Below are 24,112 nucleotides of genomic sequence, written 5' to 3' on the forward strand. Positions count from 1 at the left end.
TTTATTCAACATGGTATTGCAAGTTTTAGCCAAAGCTATTAGGCAAGAAAAGGCAATAAACGGTATCCAAATTGGAAAAGAAAAAGTAAAACTGTGACAATTTTCAGATGACATGATTGTATATATAGAAAACCCTAAAGACTCTACAAAACAACTCTTAAAAATTATAGAAAAATTCAGTAAATTACAGGGTATGAAATCAATGTACAAAAATTGTTGCATTTCTATACACTAACAACAAACTAGAAGAAAAAGAATTTATGAAAACAATCCCATTTATATCACAACAAGAATAATAAAATACTTAGGAGTGAAATTCACCAAAGAAGTAAAAGACCTATACACTGAAAACTGTAAGACATTGTTGAAATAAATTGACAACGACACAAGGAAATGATAAGATTCTCCATGTACATGTACTGGAAGACTTAACATTGTTAAAATAGCCATATTATCTAAAGCAACCTAAAGATTCAATGCAATTCCTATCAAAATCCCAATGACATTTTTCACAAAAATAGAAGCCAAAATCCTAAAATCGCTCTCTTCAATAAACAGTATTGGAAAAACTGGACAGCCACATGCAAAAGAATGAAACTAGACCACTATCTTACACCAATACATAAAAATCAACTCAAAATGGATTAAACACTTAAATGCAAGCCCTGAAACCATAAAACTCCAAATAGAAAACATAGCACATTCTTTGATATTGGTCTTAGCAATATCTTTCTGTATATGTCTCCTCAGACAAGGAAACAGAAGCAAAAATAAACAAATGGAACTACATCAAACTAAAAAGCTCTGCACAGTAAAGGAAACCATCAACAGAATGAAAAGACAACCTACCAAATAGGAAAAGATAATTTGCAAATCATGGATCTGATAAGGAGTTAATATTCAAAATATATAAAGAACTCATACAACTCAACAGCAAAAACAAACAATCTGATTAAAAAATGAGCAGAGGAGCTGAATAAACATTTATCCAAAGAAGATATACAAATGGCCAACAGGCACATGAAAAGATGCTCAACATCACTAATCAACAGGGAAATGAAAATTAAAACCACATTCTAACCTTACACCTGTTAGAATAGCTATTATCAAAACGGCAAGAAATAACAGGAGTTGGTGAAGAGGTGGAGAAAAGGAAACCCTCATACACTGTTGTTAGAAATGTAAAATGGTACAGCCACTATAGAAAACAGTATGAAGATTCCTCAAAAAATTAAGAATAGAACTGCCATATGTTCCAGCTATTCTGCTCCTGTGTATTTATCTGAAGATTACAAAAACACTAATTGGAAAAGATATATGTACCTCTAAGTTCATTGCAGCATCATTTACAATAGCCAAGATGTGGAAACAACTAAAGTGTCCATTGAAGGATGGATGAATAAATATGTAGTGTATATTTATAATTGGAATACTAGTCAGCTATAAAAATAGATGAAACCTTGTCATTGTGACCACGTGGATGGACCTTGAGGGTATTATGCTAAGTGAAATAAGTTAAAGAAAGACAAATACTGTATAATTTCACTCATATACGGATTATAAAAAACAAACAAAATAAACAAATTAAACCAAACAAAAACAAACACATAGATACAGAGAACAGAGTAGTAGTCACCAGAAGGTTGGAGGGATGGTGAAACGGGTAAAGGGGGTCAAACTTATGGTGATGGATGGAAACTAATCTTTTGGTGGTGAGCACACTATAGTGTACTGAAGTTGAAATATAATGCTGTACACATGAAACTTATACAATGTTATAAAGCAATGTTACCTCAAAACTAAGAAGAAAAGAAATGAAAAAGACATCTGTAGAATGGGAAAGTATTTGCAAATCATATATTTTAGAGGGGTCTAATAACCAGAATATATAAAGAACTATTGCAACTCAACAATAAAAAGACAAAATAACACAAATAAAAAGTGAAAAGTGTTCAATAGACATTTCTCCAAAGAATACATACAAATTAGTCAATAAGCACATGAAAAGATGCTCAACATCATTAGCCATTAGAGAATGCAACTCAAAACCACAAGGTGATACCACCTTACATTCACTAGTATGATTACATGGAAAAATAATATATATGGGAAATAAATACAAAAGTTTAAGTGTTGATGAGGATGTGGAGAAATTGGAATCCTCAAATATTGCTGATCAAATTGTAACACTGTGTAGCTGCTTTAAAAAGCAGTTTGATAGTTCCTCAAGGTATTATACATAGAGTTATCACACTAACCAGCAATTCTACTCCTAGCTATATGTTCAAGTGAATTGAAAGCAAACATTCACAGAAAATTTGTTCATGAATATTCTTATCAACATTATTCATAACAGCCAAAAAGTGAGAAAGAACAAATGTCCATCAACTGATGAACAGAAAAGAGTGGCATATCCACACAATGAAATACTATTCAGTCATAAAAAGGATAGATTAACTTTAAAAACATTATGTTGAGTGAAAGAAACAGATGCAAAAGGCCACATACTGTATGATTTGGTTTATATTAAATGCCCAGAATAGGTAAATGCATGGAGACAGAGGGTAGGTTAGTGGTTGCCAGGGGTATGGGGAGGGTAAAATGTTTAGTAACAGCTAATGGGTAAGGGTGTCTTTGGGGGTTATGAAAGGTTCTGGAATTAGATAGTGAAGGTGATTAGACTACTTTGTGAACATACTGAAAAGCACTGAATTTTACATTTTAGAAACATGAATATTATATGTCAATTACTTCTCAGTGGAAAAAAAATCAGTGGGAGGAGTAGGTATATAATTACTATTGACATAATTGTTCTATCTCATGTAATCAGAACATTCCTTTAGCGAGGTTGTTCTGGCTAGTACAAAATTTTCTTTGATTCATGACACATTTTAAACCAAAATAGACTTATTGCCTAGTTCTAATATTTTTAGTATGGATTTTGCTTTTCTGTTCCTACAGAAGAAAAATAGACATTCTGCAATGGAAAAATCCCTCTTTCTGAGCCAAAATCTTCCTTATCTTTTCTATACCAATTTCCAAGTTCAGAAAATCTCAAACAGAATTTTTAAACATTTTTCTTTAATTTCACATTATTTTTAAAATTGAGGCTCAAATGAATAAGGACTGTGAAACGTAATTTATAAAACACAATACAAATGTTGTATATTACTAAGTATCCCCAAATACTGTAGGCTGACCATACAAATGCAGTACAAGATATACTCTTACTTTTCTATTAATACTATTCAGGTATATTAACCAAAAACGCTAACAAAATGTGAAATACAAGATAAACAATTAAAGATTAAATTTACTTCCTTTTTTGTTATAATGGACAAATAAATAGAGCTTAAATTGGTATTATTTAAAGGTATGCATATACACTTAAATACTTATACTTAAGTTGATATAAATCATCATAATCAGCACAGAGCATCTGTAAATATTCTTTTTCATATGAACTTTAAAAATCTCTGTGGTTATATATCACCTACCTATGATTTATTCTTTCCAATAAATTTTCTTTAAAATGACCAGAATTTTGTTGTAACTAATAAGAAGTTAGGGTCTATTATCTAATTTGCTAAATCTATTAACTAATACTATCTTTATGGTTGTCTCTGAGATACAACAAGGTCAAAATATACATGCATTTAAATTTCAAAACACAAAAATACATTTACTTGGCATGGGACCACATGAGTTGTATTATTCTTCAGTTTGTCATTACAATCACTGAGAATCTAATGCCAACAGGGAATGGATACAATCAAATGAAAGGAGCCTATGATCAATAATAAATCAGAACTCAATAAAATTGGTAATTCAGGACTAGAGCAGAAATTATACAAAATAAGCCTGGAGCATCTCGTAGTGCCAGAAAGTAAGGAAGTGCTCAAAGAAACAAACACACACACACACACCATACCACACCACACCACACCCACAATGATGGGGGTATGTTAAAGATGACAAAGGGACAAAGGAAAAACCTGAAAGAGTTCCCAGTGGCCAAAGCTGGAACATTTGAGCAACAAAATATATAAAATGATATTTGATTATAACTCGAAGTATAAAAATATCAATGAGGCCACTTAATATAAATGTCTGAATAAATGTATAAATGAGAGAGAAGAGACAAACCTCCCATGCAGAATTCTAAATAATTTATGAGAATACTCTGACTCAAGAAAGTGGAGTATAATTCTCCTGTCCTTAAGTGTGGGCTCCATAATTGAATAAAGTACGTACTTTAGTCCTAATGAAGTATCAGTATTGCTTTAATAATTGTGACAAATGTACCATGTTAATGTTAGGTGTTAATAATAAACTAAACTGGGTATTGGGCATATGGGAACTCTTTAGTATATTCCCAACTTTGCTGTATATCTAAAATTAATCTAAAAAGTAAGTTATATTTTAAAAACAGAATCTGTGCAGATTGGTATAAACTAAAGGACACAAGAATAGAAGACTTTAACATTTTTCTCCCACCGTTCAAAGAAAAGTGAATCACATCTTTCAAGTCACCTGGAAGTGGGTGGTGAGGTTTTCTTAAACATCTTAGAGGGGAAAAAAATGAAGAAATTATTCAGGCAAGAATCAGAGGAAAAGAAAATCTAAGATGGAGATGAACACAATAGAAAGGATAATGCACTGAGTTGTTCTAAACAAGAAACACTTTAGAACCAAACACTGTATATTGTGATATAGTTTTCCATACCTATTAACATTACAGGTTAGTACATTCAAAACTGTGTATACTATACTTCATGGGAAATTCAAAGGATTCCACAAAAGCATCTTTTATCTGAAATTTTCTCCTAATTCACTGACTTTGAACTGTTTTTTCCTACCTGAGTTTTCCGCATCAGATTTAGGCCAGTGGCTCAAAATTTAACATTCATGCAATTTCCTAGAGACAGGAATTAGATGAGGAGGATGTAGCCTCTTTAAAATTCAGATTTCAGCCTGCTTCCACCACTAATTCTAACTGAATTGATCTGATAGAATTTTGCTGGAAAATGGTCATGTTGATTGTCTTCAGAGTTCAACTTGAGAAATAGGAATTTATCAAAATCTCCTTGGAAACCTTATTTGTCTTATCTCATGAAAACTTAGTTTCATGCACATACAGTTCTGCTTTCCTGAAATTGGAGAAATGGAGTGTAATAGTCTAACATTAATCACTTAAAGCACCATATTTGTATATTTTTGGACCACGTTTTTATTTCATTTAATGAAAAACTGAAGCCAATGAGACATTTGAGAGAAGAAATTAGTTTTTAATTTTAAATATATTACCAAGTGTCTGAAAATGTAGCTCTATAGGTCTTAAAGTCTAAAAAAGATTCAGTTATGCAAAATGAATAAATTCTATAGATCTGTTGTACAGCATTGTGTCTATAGTTAACCATACTGTATACTGTGCACTTAAAAATTTGTTAAGAGCGTAGATCTCCCATTAAGTGTTCTTAACAAAATAAAATATAAAGTAAAATAAAATAAAACCTTAAATAGGCCTTAAAAAACAACCACCACCAAAAATAATCTTTGTTCTTTGGGACTCAAGTAGAAATCTGGTAAGAGACAGTGTACAGAGCTGGAGTTATGTAAATCTAGAAATTGTGGGGTTGGACAAAAAGTTCATTTGGTTTTAAGTAAAAATAAAAGTTTCATTTTCACCAAGAACTTTATTGAACAATGTATTCATTAACCAAACAAACTTTTTGGCCAACCCAATATTTACTGTACAGTATTGGGTAAGGTACTTAAATTCTTTAAGCTTCAGTTTTCTCGAATTTAAAATGAGAATAATAATACTTAAAGCACAGGGTTCTTAGAGTTATTCATTGAAATATTAGGTGGAAAGCATCTGATAGATTATCAGGCACATACCCGGCACTAGTAGCCAGGAATATACTAGATCAGTTTGCTTATTGTATTAGATTTAGGAATAGTATCCCTCACAAGTTAAAAGTTGTTAAAATGTTAATGCCACAAACAAAGGCATTTAAAAAATGACCATCTACATTTCACAGATGGAGATACCGAATTTTAAAGAAGTTGAATGTGCCATAAGACATAGATTTTGTTAGTTCTGATTTCATGCCCACAACCAGAAACCTAGACATCCAAGCCAGTGACATGTGCCTTTACAGAACAGCATCCAGGAATAATGTTTCCTACTATTTCCACAATAACCAAAGGTCCCTTCTTAAACTGAAAATCACATTTCTGATCAGTATAACAACTTAAATGAACTTTTAAGGAAAACAATATAGACAGAAAGAAAGCTACCTAACTACATCCTTTTTTTGAAAGGCAGATTTTCTATCAAACTAACTTGTATTATAAGAGTTTTTTTGTTGTTGTTGTTGTTTTTTCATTTTAGAATCTTCTGAGAATGAAAACTGGTAAATTATCATTTAAATTCAAGCTTAAGTTTTACCCAAAACAGAAGGAGGTATAGCTAATCCTTACTAAAGCTGGTGAATATTCATTTCCCTATCCAGGATATTATAGTGGATTCAAGTTGCAGAAATCCCCTTAGGATATGGTTATGATTATATTATTTGGCTGATTCAATAAACAGGAAGAATGATTGCTAAGCTCTCCAGGGAACTGGTTGGAAAAATCATCCCCCAGATGGTACTAACAATTATTTACTTTGCTTGAATTTCTTTCAATTTTTGAACAGAATACTTTCTAAAATAATAAATGTAAAAAAATACCGGAGGATTTGGACATTACCTACACAGTTAAATGCAATTCAACAATTGTGAGGAATGAGGTTTCTAACATACCTTGATTCAAATGTGTCAATAGAAGCTTCCCTTTTCTACCATTAAGAGTTTCTTTCTGCATGATAATTGAGCAAATACCATAAAAGATGCAGATATTAAACTAATAAAATAGAGCAGGACAAAGGATTTCAAATATCTTAGACCACTCTAGGGCAAGTAGCTAGATACTGAAATACCCAGACTTCTGACCTGTGTTCTCTTTTCCTGGATATCTAAACCCTCTGCCTTTGAAATCTAGTTCAATCACTTGGCTTTAAATATCAGCATACTGATGACTCTCCAGTTGATGTCTCCTGCCCTAACTCTTCCCGGAGTTCCAGACTTATACATCAAACTGCCAAGCCAATCTCCACTTGAATATTTTGAAGTGAACCTGAAAGAGAGTGAGAGTTCATTCTAGGTTCTCTGAAAAAGAGAAAGAAGAAAGAAAGGAAGGAAGGAAGGGAGGGAAGAAAGACAGAAAGACAGAGAGAAAAACAGGAAGAAGGGAGGGAGGAGGGAGGGAGAGAGGGAGGGAGAGAGAGAGAGGAAAGAGAAAGAAAGAAAGAAAGAAAAAGAAAGAAAGAAAGAAAGAAAGGAAGGAAGGAAGGAAGGAAGGAAGGAAGGAAGGAAGGAAGGAAGGAAGGAAGGAAGGAAGGAAGGAAGGAAGGAAGGAAACAACAACACTAAAACACATATCCTCCCATAAGTCTTTCTCATCTCAGTAAATAACTCCACCATCTACTCGGTTTTTTTAACCAAAAACCTGGGGTATATTTTTGAATCCTCTTTTTTCTCTCATATCCTGTTTCTAATCCACTTTCTAATCTGTTCTACTTTTAAAATCTATCCCTAATCCATCACTTCTGTACTGATACAACCCTAGTCCAAGCTATCCACTGCTCACCAAGACTCCTACGATAGCCTCTATGCCCACTGTCCTCTCTTTAATCCATCTGCAATATAGCAAATTTATCCTTAGATTTGGCATTTGTTTATGAGCTTCCTATGGCTTCATATTCTAAGTAGAACAAAAACCAATTCTTACTTCAACTTATAAGACTGATGAGATGGCCCCTGCCCAACTCTGCTCTCTTAACTTTAACCACACTGATCTCCCTTTATGGACCCCTTGCACTTTCTCCTTCATCTGCCCAGATAGCTCTAATCCTGGCTCACAATCCTGGCTCCTTTGATGATTATGTCTTGGCTTATATACCACTTCTGGAGAGTGGATTTATGGAATTAATGTCTAACTCTAAATGGAAGCTGAAGAAGAAAAGACTAGTGTCTAGGAAGGAAAATGTACATAAATTCAGTGGAAGCTCCTCCTCCCCTACTGAGGTTGAGAGGGAAAGTGGTTGTCCAATTTCTGTTGGAGGAAGAAGCGTTTCTTCCCTACTCTTCAAGTTTACTTCAGTGGAAGTTCCTCTGACCTGCCTGTCCTCATTCCCAGTCCCTTCAACAAACTGTCACCAAGGGACAAGGAGCAACTCAATCTGATACGCTGGGCATACGCCCCTTCCTCTCCCCACAAGAAGAACTACTCTGCTGGGTCCTCCTCCCGACACATTTTACAGAGGTTGCCTCTGCCCTTGCACTGAGTAGGTAAATCTGGCTATATTCCATTGAGCTGCAGATATAAGACATATCACAATATCTACTTCATCTGTTTAAAAAAAAAGTTCTATTTTGGTATATATTTGCCTTATGCCACTGTATATATATATATATATCTGCTTCAGTGCTCAGGTAGAGACAAGGAATGGCATTTGTCAGAACGTTTTTAACTCCAAAAGAAGCATGTAGTCTTCCAGCATGGATAACTAAAATGAACTACAGCTGGCTGCGAGCTGCAGTCTGAAATGAAGCCTTGGTCTGAGCTGGAACTAAGTTCTCCACGAAAAGGTCTTCTGCTTCCTGGTTAGAAGAAAAAATAATAATGGTCACTTAATGAAGAGAGTTTTATATATGACTCTAACTCATAGACTGTAGGAAGGCTCAGTAATTATGTGTTGAAGTAGTGAACAGGTGGCAGGAGATGCACATGATTCAACGCCAGAGGGATACTGCCTATTTGTCCCTAAAGATAGAAGCACAGCAGTAAAGCATCCATGTCCACACGCAAGAACAGCCAAGGTGAAGAGGGTGAGAGACAAATAACAACTGTGCTAGCAGATGAAATTTCCAGACAATTATGGCAGATGGATTGTTTCAGAAAGAGAAACAGCACAAATACCAGGGTAATTTAGAGGATGTACACAGCAAGCCAGCAGTGAAGAGGTATATGAGAATATGGGAAAAAAGGCAGTTTGAGAGAAATCAACAAGAAATAAAGATTTATTATTAGTAAGTACATCCTCCAAACCTGGAAAATACTTCTCCCAAGAGCTTCCTTTTAAGTCACTCCATCTGTTGGATTATATTTTATTGTCTTTTTTTCCCCTGGCTTCCTTGAGCTTGAAAGTAAAAATCAGCTAGTAGCCTAAGAAATATTTTCTTGAAACTTTATTTGAACTCCACAAAATAGTGAGTCTAATAAAGAAGAAAATTAAAAATAAAAGGTCTGAGAGTAGATTGTTCACATTTTTATTCAAGTATTTAGCTAGTTTGTTGTATTAAGCAATGATTCCATAAAAGTGGCAAATTCTTAGTTTGTTAATTTCCATGAGGCGTTTCAAAAGTCCCATGACTCTTTCCTGAGCAAAAACTCTAGCCTCTTGGGAACAACCCCCAATTCACAGCTGTTTAGCATCCCATTATCATGGTCTGTTGTCACAGTAGCCTGGATTGTCTCTTTGAAGATCAATTTCCTAGTGAGCAATCAGATCAAGAGTAGTCAATCTAATTCCGTCACTTTAATGACCCAGATAACTGGAATAGGGCTAGTAATTTGGGTGATTAAAATGACAAATACAAATCAATTGTGCAAAATTGACATAGCTCAGTGCTTTGCTGTGATGTCAACACACATACACAAAAGTCCCTCTGAGCCTGACCAAAGTACTTTGTGGATACAGTCCATAAATGTCCCTCTCTTGCCATTGTATTGCATGCCAAGGGTCTATCATTTTTGACAGTTCTATCATAATAATGAATTGTACTTTCCATATTCCTTGCATAGCTATATCTTAGTGAAAAAATAAATCAAATTGCACCTTACCTCAATCATATAGAATTTAGAGGTAGAGTTCTGACAATATGATTAAAGTAATCACAATCGCTTATCACTCTGGTGGGAAAAGTTTCCTTTGTTTTCAAAACAAACATAATGCCTTATAATTTGCAATTTTGGAGGACATTTTAGAAAAAGGAAATCTGGAACACCTGTTGTCAAGGCTCAGGAAAACTGCCAACAGCATTTAAAATGGTGCCTTTACCTGTTTCACACAACAGCTGAGACTCACCATCTGGACAAGGCTGAAATTTCCATGAGTTCAGCCAAATTGTCAGAATAGCTTCCTTTTGCCAGTCCTCCAAGCAACGGCTGCTTGGGAAAACTAAAAATACATTTGACATCAGAAAGGCGCCTCCAAATGCATGAAGCTCAAGTGCCACAAAGTGATGGAATGAATATTAAGCTTACACACCATATAGTCATTTCTAGTGTAGCACTGTATTAGAATTGGGGATTAAGCCAACAGAGCATGTTTGTTTAGAACTGTGATAATTGCTGGGTCCAGAGCAGTATAAAATCATTCCTCAAAGTGGAACACTGCATTACCCTAACGGACAACTAAATAAACGTGTTGTGAATGTTTCAACAAATCAGACAACACTATAGAGCAAAAACCGCATATACTCTCAAGATCATAAACTTTTCCTATGAAGCACTTAAGACAATGCCAAGGAAATTTAACTGCACTAAAAACCATTTTATCTTCAGAGACTGTGGAGATTTTAATTTCAGAATTATTGATTAAAATTTTTTGAAAATCAGAAAATTACTGACCTATAAAACGAGCAACACTTTTTAATGAGATGTAACTTACAACAGCGAAATGCACAGATCTTAAGTGTAATATCTTGATGCAATTTACAAGCATGCATCCATGTACCCCACACAGATACCAAGAAAAAAAGTATTTCCATCAACCCATGAAATTCCCTCTCCAGTCAACCTCCACTCCACCTGTATGAACTACTACTATTCTAATTTACACCAGACTTACCTGTTACAAAATTTCATATAAATGGAATCACAATTTGTACTTTTTTGGTACCTTGCTTATTGTTTTTAAGTTGTATTGATGCCACTGTGTGTTTAAGTACTATTTCATTGTATAAATATACCACATTTAGTTTATATGTTTTTCTGATTGAAAAGCATTTAGGTTGCATCCAGGTCTGGGCTACTTTCAATAAGACTGCTATGAACATTACTGTTATGTCCTTTGGTGAATATATGTTTGGAGTTTTCTTGGGTAAATGCCTAGTATGGAATTTCTGGGTAATAGCAGAAAGATATGTTTAACTTATAAGAAAATGCCAAACTTTTTATCAAAATGGCTGTACCATTTTGCACTTCCACCAGCAGTGCATGATTCCTGGTTCTTTTTCATTCTTATCAGTACTGAATGCTTTCAATCTTTTTTATTTTAACCACCAATATATATAGTATGTCATGTGGCTTTAGTTTGCATTTCCTAAATCACTATTATTGGTGAGCACTTATGCTTATTTGCTCCACATACATCTTCCTTCCTGAAATGTCTTTTTAAGTCTTTGGCCTTTTTTTATATGAGGTTGTTTGTAGGAGTGGTTTATATTTTTCTCAAAACAAATCCTTTGTCATTTATAGGCATTACAAATATTTTATTTCAGTTAATTGCTTATTTAGTTTTAGTGATACTTTTGTTGAGACGGTTTGATGAAATGTAATTTATAATTTTTTTTATTATTTGTGATTTTGATTCCTAAAAAATATTTGCCTACCTCAAGGTCAGGAAGGCATTTTTCCCATTTTTTCCTTAGAAGCTTTGTAATTAGAGCTTTTATGCTTAGTTGTATGATTTATTTTGAATTAATTTTTGTATATGATGTGATGTAGGGTTTAAGGTTTGTTTTTTTTTTTCTTTTCTTTCTTACATGTTTAATAGAATTCACCAGGGAATCCATCTGGGCCTGAAGGTTTCTTTTGGGGAAGTTTTTAATCATGTATATGATTACTTTTACAAATATGAAGCTATTCTAATTTTTATTTATTCTTGTGTCAATTTTGCACTTGTTCATTTCATCTGAATTGTCACATTTATTGGCATAAATTTTTCATAATAATCTATATTAAGTATTTTATAAATTTAGGGTCCCAGTTTTGCTGCCTTTTTAATTTCTGATGTTTATCTTTTGGGTATTCTTTTTTCTTGATCATTTTAGTCAGGAGTGACAATTTTATAGATGTTTTCAAAAAATTACTTCAGATTTCATTGATCTTCTCTATTGTTTGTTTTCTAGTTCATTGATCTCTACTTTTTATTATTTTCTTCATTTTACTAAATTACTTTTTAATTTGTTCTTCTTTCTCTAACTTAAGGTAGAAACTTAGACCATTGACTTAAAAACTTTGTTGGTTTATAATACAACATTTAGAGATATAAATTTCCTCATATGCTCTTTTTAATCTATATCCCAACAAAATTTTGACAGGTTTCCATTATCATTTAGTCCAAAATATTTTCACTTTCACTTGTGATATCATGTTTGATCCATTGGTTATTTAGAAGTATATATTTTTTTATTTCCAAACATTTGAGATTTCCCACAGCTTTTTGTTACTGATTTTTAATTTAATTCAACTGTGGTCATAGAACATACTCTTTAATATTACAGTCTTCTGAAATTTTAGGCAGTTTTATGACCCAGCATAGGGTCCATCAAGGTGAAAATGTTCCATGTACACTTGAAAAAAAGTGAATTCTGCAGTTCTAAAGTGGATTGTTTTATTTCAGATCTTCTATACACTTACTATTTTTTTTTTCTTATTTTGGCTATATTTTTTTCTTTCAAATACTAACAGAAGAATATTAAAATCTCCATAAATGGCTCTGGGTTTGTCATTTACTCATTTAAATTCTGTCATTTTCTGCTTCATTATTTTAAAGGCATATTATTAAATGCATACATCTTTAAGATTGTTAAGTCTCTTGATGCATTGATTCATTCATCGTAATGTATATAATATCCCTCTTTACCTCTGATAATATAATTTATTTTGAAGTATATTTTGATATTATTTACATGGCCACTCTAGTTTTCTTATGATTAATGTTTGTCTACTTTTTTTTATTCCTTTTAACTCTTAACCTATCAGTGACATTTTATTAAAATATATCCCTTGTAAGAAGTATGTAATTCTTTCTTGCTTTTAATCAAATCCAACATTGTATATCTTTAAACCAAAGATTTAATCAATTTATCTTTACTGTAATTGATTTGAGTGCATCTAGTTCTACTATCTTGCTGTTTTCTTTTAATCTGCCCAATATATTCTTTTTTTTCTTCTTTCCCTGTCTTCTTTGCATCAATCAAATATTCAAATATTTTTTACCATAGCATATGAGGGATCCCCTGCCCTAAATAGTACAAGATGGCCAAACACATTAAACCTAAATACTGGACATATAAGACTGGCAAGAAATTTTTAGTTACATATACGCATAGCCTCAGGGGAGGTGAACACTGCAAGCCATGCAGGGCTGCAAGGGACTGCACTCAGGAGCAGAGTGAACCAGCGCGGGCCATGGCTTTGTGGTGACAGGAGTGTGGATGACACTTGGCTCCTGCAGGAGAATGTGACTGGCTTGGTTGAATAATTTTGTGGGCTGGCAGAGAAATGAAACTTATTAGGTTAAGACTTGGTAGGATGCAAGTGGTCCAGCTGATAGGGAAACCAACCAGGCGGGGAGACTTTTCTACTGGGTGAGAGAGTAGGGGACCTCAAGGCTAGGCCTTTGGAGCCTTGTGAGGCTCAAAGATGTCAAGGATGTCTATCATGAATAAATACATACCACTTTACATACAGTTTAATAACCTTACAATGGCATAATTCTATTTACCACTCTTTTATATTTTGTGCTAATTTAAGCATTCATTTTATGTCTGCATATGTTATGGACTTCACAATACAATATTATTAATTTACTTTAAAACATTCTGTAAAAGTTTTTAAAAACAAGAAAAATACCTTACTTTACCACATATTTATAATTTCTGATGCTGTATTTTCCCTTGTGTAGACCTCGATATTCATATAGTGTCATCTTTCTTTGGCTTGAAGAACCTCCTTTACTACTTCTTACATGGTTAGTCTGCTGCGGACACATTCCTTCAGTTTTTGTTTTCCTAAAATGTCATTATTTCACCGTGATTTCTGAAGAATAGTTTAGCTGAATATAGAATTCTAGGCTGGCAGTTTCCTTTTTTTTCCTTTCTGCACTTTAATGATGCACTTCCATTGCCATCTGGATTACAGTATTCTTAACAAGAAATCAGCTTTTATTCTTACCTGTGTTCCTGTCAATGTTATGTGTTTAGTTTTCCTCTGCTACTTGTAAGATTTTTTCTTTCTCTTTGATTTTCAGGTGTTTGTGTGTGATATGCCTATTAATTATTTTTGTTGTTTTTATTCTCCTATAGGTTCACTGAGCTTCTTGGATCTGGGGGGTTATTTTTCATCAAATTTGAAAATTTTCTGTCATATTTTCAATGAATTTTCTTAACACAATATCTATCACCTCTCCTTCTGGGTCTCTAATTACATATGTATTTGATTGTTTGATATTTTTCGACAGGTCTCTGACAGTTTGTTGTTTTTCAGCCTTTTATCTCTGTGATTTAGTTTGCATGGTCTCTTCTTACTTGTCCACAAGTTTATAATCTTTTCTTCTGCACCACCAGTTTTTAAATCCTAGGCACTGATTATTTTCAGATATCTTAATTCTCATTTCTAGAATTTCATTTGGATCTTTCCTATAGTTTCTATTTCTCTATTAATATTCTCCATCTTTCTTTTTCCTTAATAGTTTTATCTTTTTCACAAATCCTTAAACATACTTATAATTACTGTTTTAAAGATTTAATCCGCTAATTCAGTAATTTCTGTATTCTTTGAATCTGTACTATTGACTGTTTTCCTGTTAAAGCTCATGTTTTTCTGCTTCTTCATTTTTGATTGGATGTTGAACATTATGGATACTACATGATGATTGTGAATGGTGTTGCATCTTATTTTGGCAGGAAGCTAATTTAATACAGGTTAACTTGTCCTTTTGAGGCTTTTTAAAAAGATTTTTAAAGTGTGAATCTAAAAAGAAGCCCATAGGGCTTCCCTGGTGGCGCAGTGGTTGGGAATCTGCCTGCTAACGCAGGGGGCACGTGTTCGAGCCCTGGTCTGGGAAGATCCCACATGCCGCGAAGCAACTAGGCCCATGAGCCACAACTACTGAGCCTGCGCGTCTGGAGCCTGTGCTCCACAACAAGAGAGGTCACGATAGTGAGAGGCCCACGCACCGCAATGAAGAGTGGCCCCCGCTTGCTGCAACTAGAGGAAGCCCTCGCACAGAAACGAAGACCCAACACAGCCAAAATAAATAAATAAATAAATAAATAAATAATAATTAAAGGTGCTAATAATTAAAAAAAAAAAAAAAAAGAAGCCCATATTCTAAGACTAGAGTACTCTTCTCCTCAGGCATGGTTTTTCTGCTGTCTCAACTGAATGCTCTGAGAGTTTAGTGGTCTCTCCACTCTAATTATTTTGGAATTCCTACATCTCCCCTAAATTTATGACCAATGGAATTTCCACTTGGTTTGCAGTTTTCCAGTTCTCTGCTGTTCTCATCCTATGAATGTATAGCTTGAACATTTGGCCTCCTATCTGATCCCTGTCCTGAAAATTACAGCCCCCCTCTGCAGCCTCAAACTTTAATCATCCCCTCCTGAGTAAGACTGCCATACACTGGGCTCCACTTCCTTGTGCCATTGTCCAGAAAGTGCTTCTAGGGCGAGAATCATATATATCTTTGCTCTCTCAGGGATTATATCCTGCACTGACTTCTGTTCCATAGCCAACAGTTAGTTTGCATGCTTCGTCTGTAAAATGTTACTTCATGATTAAAGCAAGCACAAGTTGTGAGCAGCAATTTTCATTTTTTACTTGTTAGCATTGAAATTACAACCAGGTGATGGTATTACAGTGCCTGAAGCTTATAAAGTTTAGAGATTGATCTTTTTAAGATAAATATAAAATTTTGAACACAAGATTAGGTATGGATAGGAATATTTATCTAAAGAAATTATTGCAAATCACAATTTTTAAAAATCAGCAAGTAACATAAGTATCACACACACAAAAAAACAGAAAATAATCTATTGATTGAATTAATTATCTACCAATAATATTTTTTATCCTAAAATGTTGGACACTTTTAAGATTATCTCTTTGTAAGTCAATAATTTTGTTATAATTTGCTTTAGAGAGAACACCATGGTTGAATGAATTTTGTTTTTTATTATGAATAGTTTAAAATACTTTAGTTTTACAACTTATAACTGATACTTTTAAGAATTTTTAGATTGTAGTCACATTTGAGAAAAAATCATAAACATTTTAATATATGAAGTACACTATTTCTCAGCATTTTAAATTTTCTTATGTAGTGAATAATGCAATCAAAATAGAAAGACATTCACATTTTCTAATGTTTTTTTCTAATGTATGTGATTCATTCCCTATGTTTAAATGCATAAACAAATAATAAAAGAGCCTATCATTACAGTTTTTCAAAACTTCTCTCTCCTGTTATCAGATTGCTACCTCTGATATCATGAGAAGTTTTTACAATTTATTTTTGATCTCAAAATAATTTCTAACAATGACATCCCTTGATTTTATAATTTTTTTAGGTTTGACTTATTTTTACTTGATTTCCTTGAAATTTTTTACTGAATAAATGTAAATACACAAAAGAAGATATCTTTCATACACACCCAAATCAGAAGCCTATAATTTCTCATTTTTTTTCTAAAATGTTTTAAAAATGTCTGTCTAACTTGTAATTTAAAATGAACTACTGAACTTTGGTAGATTTTTTATCAAATTGTTTGCATTTTATTTATGCAGGCTTCCTTCCCATGGATTTGAAAATATATTTTAGGTTCTTTAAAATGTTGTTGTAGCAATGTTCCAGGACTTGCACTATTTTACAATAGGCAGATCATCTCATTATAATTATATTAAAAGGAGTTGGCATGTATGCACAATACTTCAAATGCAAAAAGAAAACCTATTACTATTATAAAATATTCAAAATTGGCAGTAGCCTCAGGGACTGTAAATGCAGCTTTTCTCTTTGATGAGAATGAGGAAATACGAGCACGTTATACATATGCTGCCTACTTGTTAATGTTCATAAAGAGGGCATGCAGCCCTTTATCATCACCTTTCAGTCATATGACAGACCACAAATGTTGCTAAAGGACATTTTACAATCATCCCAAAGAGATTTATTTGGTGAAAAATATCACTGATAGATAATTTTCAGTTGGCAAGAAAGTTCAAAATTGCTCAGAGGGTTTCACATTATAATAGTAGTGCACAGTAATTATCAACTAATTAGTGTTTGTCACATCCAACATAGAAACTAAAATAATACTGTTTAGTGTCTGCTTTATCTGTTAGATTTATTGGTTCATTTTGTCCATGCTTTCCAATTATTTTGTTTAATTTCTTATAAACCCTTTGGGATAAATAAATCACATTTTGTTTCACTCTGGAATTTTTAAAAAATGCTTCTGCAAAATATTGATCAATTTCAACCATTATCATATCATTTCCATTACTTGAGCCCCTCTGCATCTTTCCTTATGAAGAGTAACTCTCATTTACTTGAAAACATAATAGACACAACTACTCCTTTTAGCACTTCAGAAGAGAAGTAAATGGGGACTTCCCTGGTGATCCAGTGGGTAAGACTCCGTGCTCCCAATGCAGGGGGCCTGGGTTCAATCCCTGGTTGGGGAACTATATCCTGCATGCGTACCACAACTAAGTAGTCCACATGCCAACTAAGAAGCCTGCATGGCGCCAACTAAAGAGCCTGTGTGCTGCAACTAAGACCCGGCTCAACCTAAATAAATAAATATTTTTTAAAAAATAGAACTGAATGTTCTGTCTTGTATGTTCAAGATACTAGTCTAGTGAATTTTCATTTGATTTTCAAAATCCAAGTAAATACAGTTTTCTCTGACCACTGTCTTCATGACTTTTAAGGGCTATAAAAGTATTCATCTAGTCTGAAGATCAATCTAATGTTTACATTGTCTGTCTTGTTTATAAACAGCTGATAAACAAAAATATAAGCAAGTTTTAGAGTTGGAATAGACTACCAAGTATCTGGTAAGAGTTTGACATATTTCCATATTTTTCCAAATAATATGTTTGAGAATAAACTTTTTTGCCATTATATATTCTTTGATTCTCTATACATATTTTTAAGACCATGATTGTGAATAAACAAGCCATTATTAATTAAAGAGTGTTGAGTAAATTTATCCTCATTATGATACTTATTGAAGATCACAGTACTTATCAACATCAACAAAGTTCATGTTCTGTTTTGACCATACATATTACGTTTTTCTTTATCATTACTGCTGTCTCCTTTCTGGGTACCCCCCGTCATTTGGATGTATCTTCATTCTCATAATTTTCTCTTTTTTCCACTAGCTTTACTGAGATATAATTGACATGTAACACTGTGTAAGTTTAAGGTGTACAATGTGTTGATTTGATACATTTATATACTGCAAAATGATTACCACCATAGAGTTAGCTAATACCTGCATTACATAGTTATCATACATGGTTACATAATTGCCATTTCTTTTTTATGGTAAGAACATTTAATATCTACTCACTTAGCAACTTTCAAGTATATAATACAGCATTATTAACTATAATCACTTTGCTGTGCATTAGGTTTCCAGAACTTATTCATCTTTTTTTTTTTTACTATATTTTTTAATAGATCTTTATTGGAGTATAGTTGCTTCACAATACTGTGTTAGTTTCTGTTGCACAACAAAGCGAATCAGCCATATGCATACACATGTCCCCATATCCCCTCCCTCTTGAGTCTCCCTCCCATCCTCCCTATCCAGCCCCTCTAGGTCATCGCAAAGCACCAAGCCGATCTCCCTGTGCTATGCTGCTGCTTCCCACCAGCCAACTATTTTACATTCGGTAGTGTATATAAGTTGATGCTACTCTCAACTTCACCTCAGCTTCGCCCTCCCACCCCATGTCATCAAGTCCATTCTCTATGTCTACCTCTTTATTCCTGCCCTGCAACTAGGTTCATCAGTACCATTTTTTTTTTTTTTTTTTTAGATTCCATATATATGTGTTAGCATATGGTATTTGTTTTTCTCTTTCTGACTTACTTCACTCTGTATGACAGACTCTAGGTGCATCCACCTCACTACAAATAGTTCAATTTCATTTCTTTATATGGCTGAGTAATATTGCATTGTATATATGTGCCACATCTTCTTTATCCATTCATCTGTTGATGGACATTTAGATTAGTTCCATGTCCTGGCTATTGTAAATAGTGCTGCAATAAACATTGTGGTGCATGTCTCTTTTTGAATTATGGTTTTCTCGGTATATGCCTAGTAGTGGGATTGCTGGGTCATACAGTAGTTCTATTTTTAGCTTTTTAAGGAACCTCCATACTGTTCTCCATAGTGGTTGTATCAATTTACATGCCCAACAGTGCAGGAGGGTTCCCTTTTCATGACACCCTATCCAGCATTTATTGTTTCTAGTTTTTTTGATAATGGCCATTCTGACCAGCATGAGGTGATACCTCATTGTAGTTTTGATTTGCATTTCTCTAATAATTAGTGATGTTGAGCATCTTTTCATATGCCTCTTGGCCATCTGTATGTTTTCCTTGGTGAAATGTCTATTTATATCTTCTGCCCATTTTTTAACTGGATTGTTTGTTTTTTTGATATTGAGCTCCATGAGCTGTTTGTATATTTCGGAGATTAATCCTTTGTCTGTTGTTTCATTGGCAAATATTTTCTCCCATTCTAAGGGTTGTCTTTTTGTCTTGTTTATGGTTTCCTTTGCTGTGCAAAAGCTTTTAAGTTTAATTAAGTCCCATTTGTTTATTTTTGTTTTTATTTCTGTTACTCTAGGAAGTGGGTCAAAAATGATCTTGCTGTGGTTTATGTCAAAGTGTGTTTTTCCTATGTTTTCCTCTAAAAGTTTTACAGTGTCTGGTCTTACATTTAAGTCTTTAATCCATTTTGAGTTTATTTTTGTGTATGGTATTAGGTAGGGTCCTAATTTCATTCTTTTACATGTAGCTCTCCAGTTTTCCCAGCACCACTTATTGAAGAGGCTGTTTCTTCTCCACTGTATGTTCTTGTCTCCATTGTATGTTCTTGCCTCCTTAGTCGTAAATTAGGTGTTCATATGTGTGTGGGTTTATCTCTGGGCATTCTATCCTGTACCATTGATCTAAATTTCTGTTTTTCTACCAGTACCATACTGTCTTGATTACTGTAGCTTTGTGGTATAGTTTGAAGTCAGGGAGCCTGATTCCTCCAACTCCATTTTTCTTTCTCAAGATTGCTTTGGCTATTCGGGGTCTTTTGTGTTTCCATATGAATTGTAAGATTTTTGGTTCTAATTCTGTGAAGAATGCCATTGGTAGTTTGATAGAGATCGCACTGAATCTGTAGATTGCTTTCGGTAGTATAGTCATTTTCACAATATTGATTCTTCCAATCCAAGAACATGGTGTATTTCTCCACCTGTTTATGCCATCTTTGATTCCTTTCATCACTGTTTTATAGTTTTCTGAGTACAAGTCTTTCCCCTCCTTAGGCAGGTTTATTCCTAGGTATTTTATTCTTTTTCTTGCAATAGTAAATGGGAGTGTTTCCTTAATTTCTCTTTCAGATTTTTCATTGTTGGTATATAGGAATGCCAGAGATTTCTGTGCATTAATTTTGTACCCTGCAACCTTACGAAATTCATTGATTAGCTCTAGTAGTTTTCTGGTGGCATCTTTAGGATTTTCTATGTATAGTATCATGTCATTGGCAAACAGTGACAATTTACTTCTTCTTTTCCAATTTGTATTCCTTTTATTTCTTTTTCTTCTCTGATTGCTGTGTCTAGGACTTTCAAAACTATGTTGAACAAGAGTGGCAAGAGTGGACATCCTTGTCTTGTTCCTGATCTTGGTGGAAATGCTTTCAGTTTTTCACCATTGAGTATGATGCTGGTTATGGGTTTGTCATATATGGCCTTTATTATGTTGAGGTAGGTTCCCTCTATGCCCATTTTCTGGAGAGTTTTTATCATAAATGGATGTTGAATTTTGTCAGAAGCTTTTTCTGCATCTATTGAGATGGTTGTATGGTTTTTATTCCTTAATTTGTTAATGTGGTGTATCACAATGATTGATTTGTGTATATTGAAGAATCCTTGCACCCCGGATAAATCCCACTTGATCATGGTGTATGATCCTTTTAATGTGCTATTGGATTCTGTTTGCCAGTATTTTGTTGAGGATTTTTGCATCTATGTTCATCAGTGATATTGGTCTATAATTTTCTTTTTTGTTATATCTTTTTCTGGCTTTGGTATCAGAGTGATGGTGGCTTTGTAGAATGAATTCGAGAGTGTTCCTCCCTCTGCAATTTTTTGGAAGAGTTTGAGGAGGATCGGTGTTAGCTCTTCTCTAAATGTTTGATAGAATTTGCCTGTGAAGCCATCTGGTCCTGGGCTTTTGTTTGTTGGAAGATTTTTTAATTACAGTTTCAATTTCATTACTTGTGATAGGTCTGTTTATAGTTTCTAATTCTTCCTGGTTCAGTTTTGGAGAATTGTACCCTTCCAAGAATTTGTCCATTTCTTCGTGGTTGTCCATTTTATTGGCATATCGTTTTTTGTAGTAGTCTCTTATAATCCTTTGTATTTCTGCTGTGTCAGTTGTGATTTCTCCTTTTTCATTTCTAATTTTGTTGATTTGTGTCCTCTCCCTTTTTTTCTTGATGAGTCTGGCTAAAGGTCTATCAATTTTGTTTATCTTCTCAAAGAGCCAGTTTTTAGTTTTATTGATCTTTGCTATTGTTTTCTTCATCTCTATTTCATTTATTTCTGCTCTGATCTTTGTTATTTCTTTCCTTCTAGTGACTTTGGGTTTTCTTTGTTCTTCTTTCTCTAGTTGTTTTAAGTTTATGGTTAGATTGTGTATTTGAGATTTTTCTTGTTTCCTGAGGTGAGACTGAATTGCTACAAACTTCCCTCTTAGAACTGCTTTTTCTGCCTCCCATAAGTTTTGGGTCAAAGTGTTTTCATTGTCATTTGTTTCTATATATTTTTTCATTTCTTCTTTGATTTCTTCAGTGATCTCTTGGTTATTTAGTAGTGCACTGTTTAGCCTCCATGTATTTGTGTTTTTTACAGTTTTTTTCAGAACTTATTCATCATATAGCTGGAAGTTTGTACTCTTTGACCAACATCTCCTCTTTCCCCCACCCACTAGTAATCACCAGTCTAGTCTCTGCTTCTATGAGTCTGGCTTTTTTAGATTCCACATATAAGTGAGACCATACAGTATTTATCTTTCTCTGTTTGGCTTATTTCAGTTAGCATAATACCCCCAGGTAGGTACATCCATACTGCCTCAAACAACAGTATGTCTTTGATATTCTTCTTTCTCATGGCTTTCCACTGTGTGTGTGTGTGTACACATACATCACATCTTCTTTATCTATTCATCTGTTGACAGACACATAGGCTGTTTCTGTATCTTGGCTACTGTAGCTATGTTGCAATGAACATGGGAGTGCAACTATCTCTTTGAGACAGTAATTTTATTCTCTTACATTATCCAGAAATACAGCTGCTGGATCATATCGTAGTTCAATTTTTACTTTTTTGAGGAACTTCCACACTGTTTTCCATAGTGGCTGAACCAATTCACATCTCCAGCAAAAGTGCATGAGGGTCCTCTTTTCTACACATCCTTGCCAACACCTATGGTCTTTTGTCTTTTTGATGATAGTCATTCTAACAGGTATGAGGTGATGTCTCAAAGTGGTTTTGATTCATGTTTCCCTGATGATTAGTGATGCTGAGCACATTTTCATGTATGTATTTGTCATTTGTATGTCCTCTTTGGAAAAATTCCAAAAGTTTCCAAAAATATTTCTTTGGAAATATTCAGTTCCTCTGCCTTGTTTGTGTGTTTTTTGCCACACCATGCAGCTTGTGGGATTTTAGTTCCCCAACCAGGGATTGAACCTGGGCCCTCAACAGTGAAAGTGCAGAGTCCTAACCACTGGACCACCAGGGAATTCCCAATCTGCCCATTTTAATTGGATTTTTTGTTTGCTATTGAATTGTATGCATTCTTTACATATTTTGGATATTAACCCTTGTCAGATATATGATTTGCAAATATTTTCTTGTCTCATAATTCTCTTTATCAGTTCTCTTGTCATTTTAAAATCTGCATTTTCTTAGCAAGAGTGATTCTTTTCCTTATTTTCATAATTTTTGACCATCATTGGTTTTTAGTTTTCATGTTAAAGTTTTTTTTTACATTTTGAATTTCTTCATTTATCTTTTTTGGGGGGAAACAAAGAGGTATACGTTTTTGGCATGTATGAGGATATTTTTGGTATAATCAATCATTCTTAAAGTATATACAAAATTATTCTGAATTTAAGGCACACATAAGGACAATCTTGAAACAATTTTAAATTGCTGCCATTGTGTATTGAGCTACATAAGTGTGTAATCAACTTGCTCGTACACTACCTTGACTTATTAATACATGAAATCTTGTCACTGAAACATTTGGTTTTTTTCTGGCTGTTTCTCCGTGTCAATAAAATTTTGGTGTTGTTTCACCTGGAATTACCAGAAGATGTGTCAGGTATTCCAAAAGGTGAGCCAATATTGTGATCTGTGACTCATAAAACAGGTTATGTCACACATAAACATACTATTTGTTCATAGTACTGCCATGTGTTTTTGCCCTATGAAACCAAGAATTCTGATCAATTTTATTTCTTTTCATTCTGATCAAAAAAGGAAAAGGTGTAATTCATCTCTAATTGTGTACTCTGCATGTTATCCTTATTTATATACTCCAGACAGGATGAAACATCTGTTTTGCTTAGGTAGCACTAAGAACCAAATCCCATGCTTATAACTTTGCACATCCAATGACTGGAAAAATTTTTGACACAATAGCTTCTGACTTCATAAATTTCAAATTTGTATCTCCCCA

General features: G+C 33.8%; 1 protein-coding gene across 4 annotated transcripts in view; it reads right to left on the minus strand.

Annotated features, from left to right (window-relative positions):
• LOC309661997 (uncharacterized protein) overlaps window positions 1-24,112 on the minus strand; it is a 515,569-nt gene that overhangs the window by 227,049 nt on the left and 264,408 nt on the right. The gene's annotated exons all lie outside the window — the stretch shown is intronic.

The sequence above is a fragment of the Balaenoptera physalus genome (genome assembly GCF_965194825.1).
Source record: "Balaenoptera physalus genome assembly, chromosome: 5".
Classification (NCBI taxonomy): domain Eukaryota; kingdom Metazoa; phylum Chordata; class Mammalia; order Artiodactyla; family Balaenopteridae; genus Balaenoptera; species Balaenoptera physalus.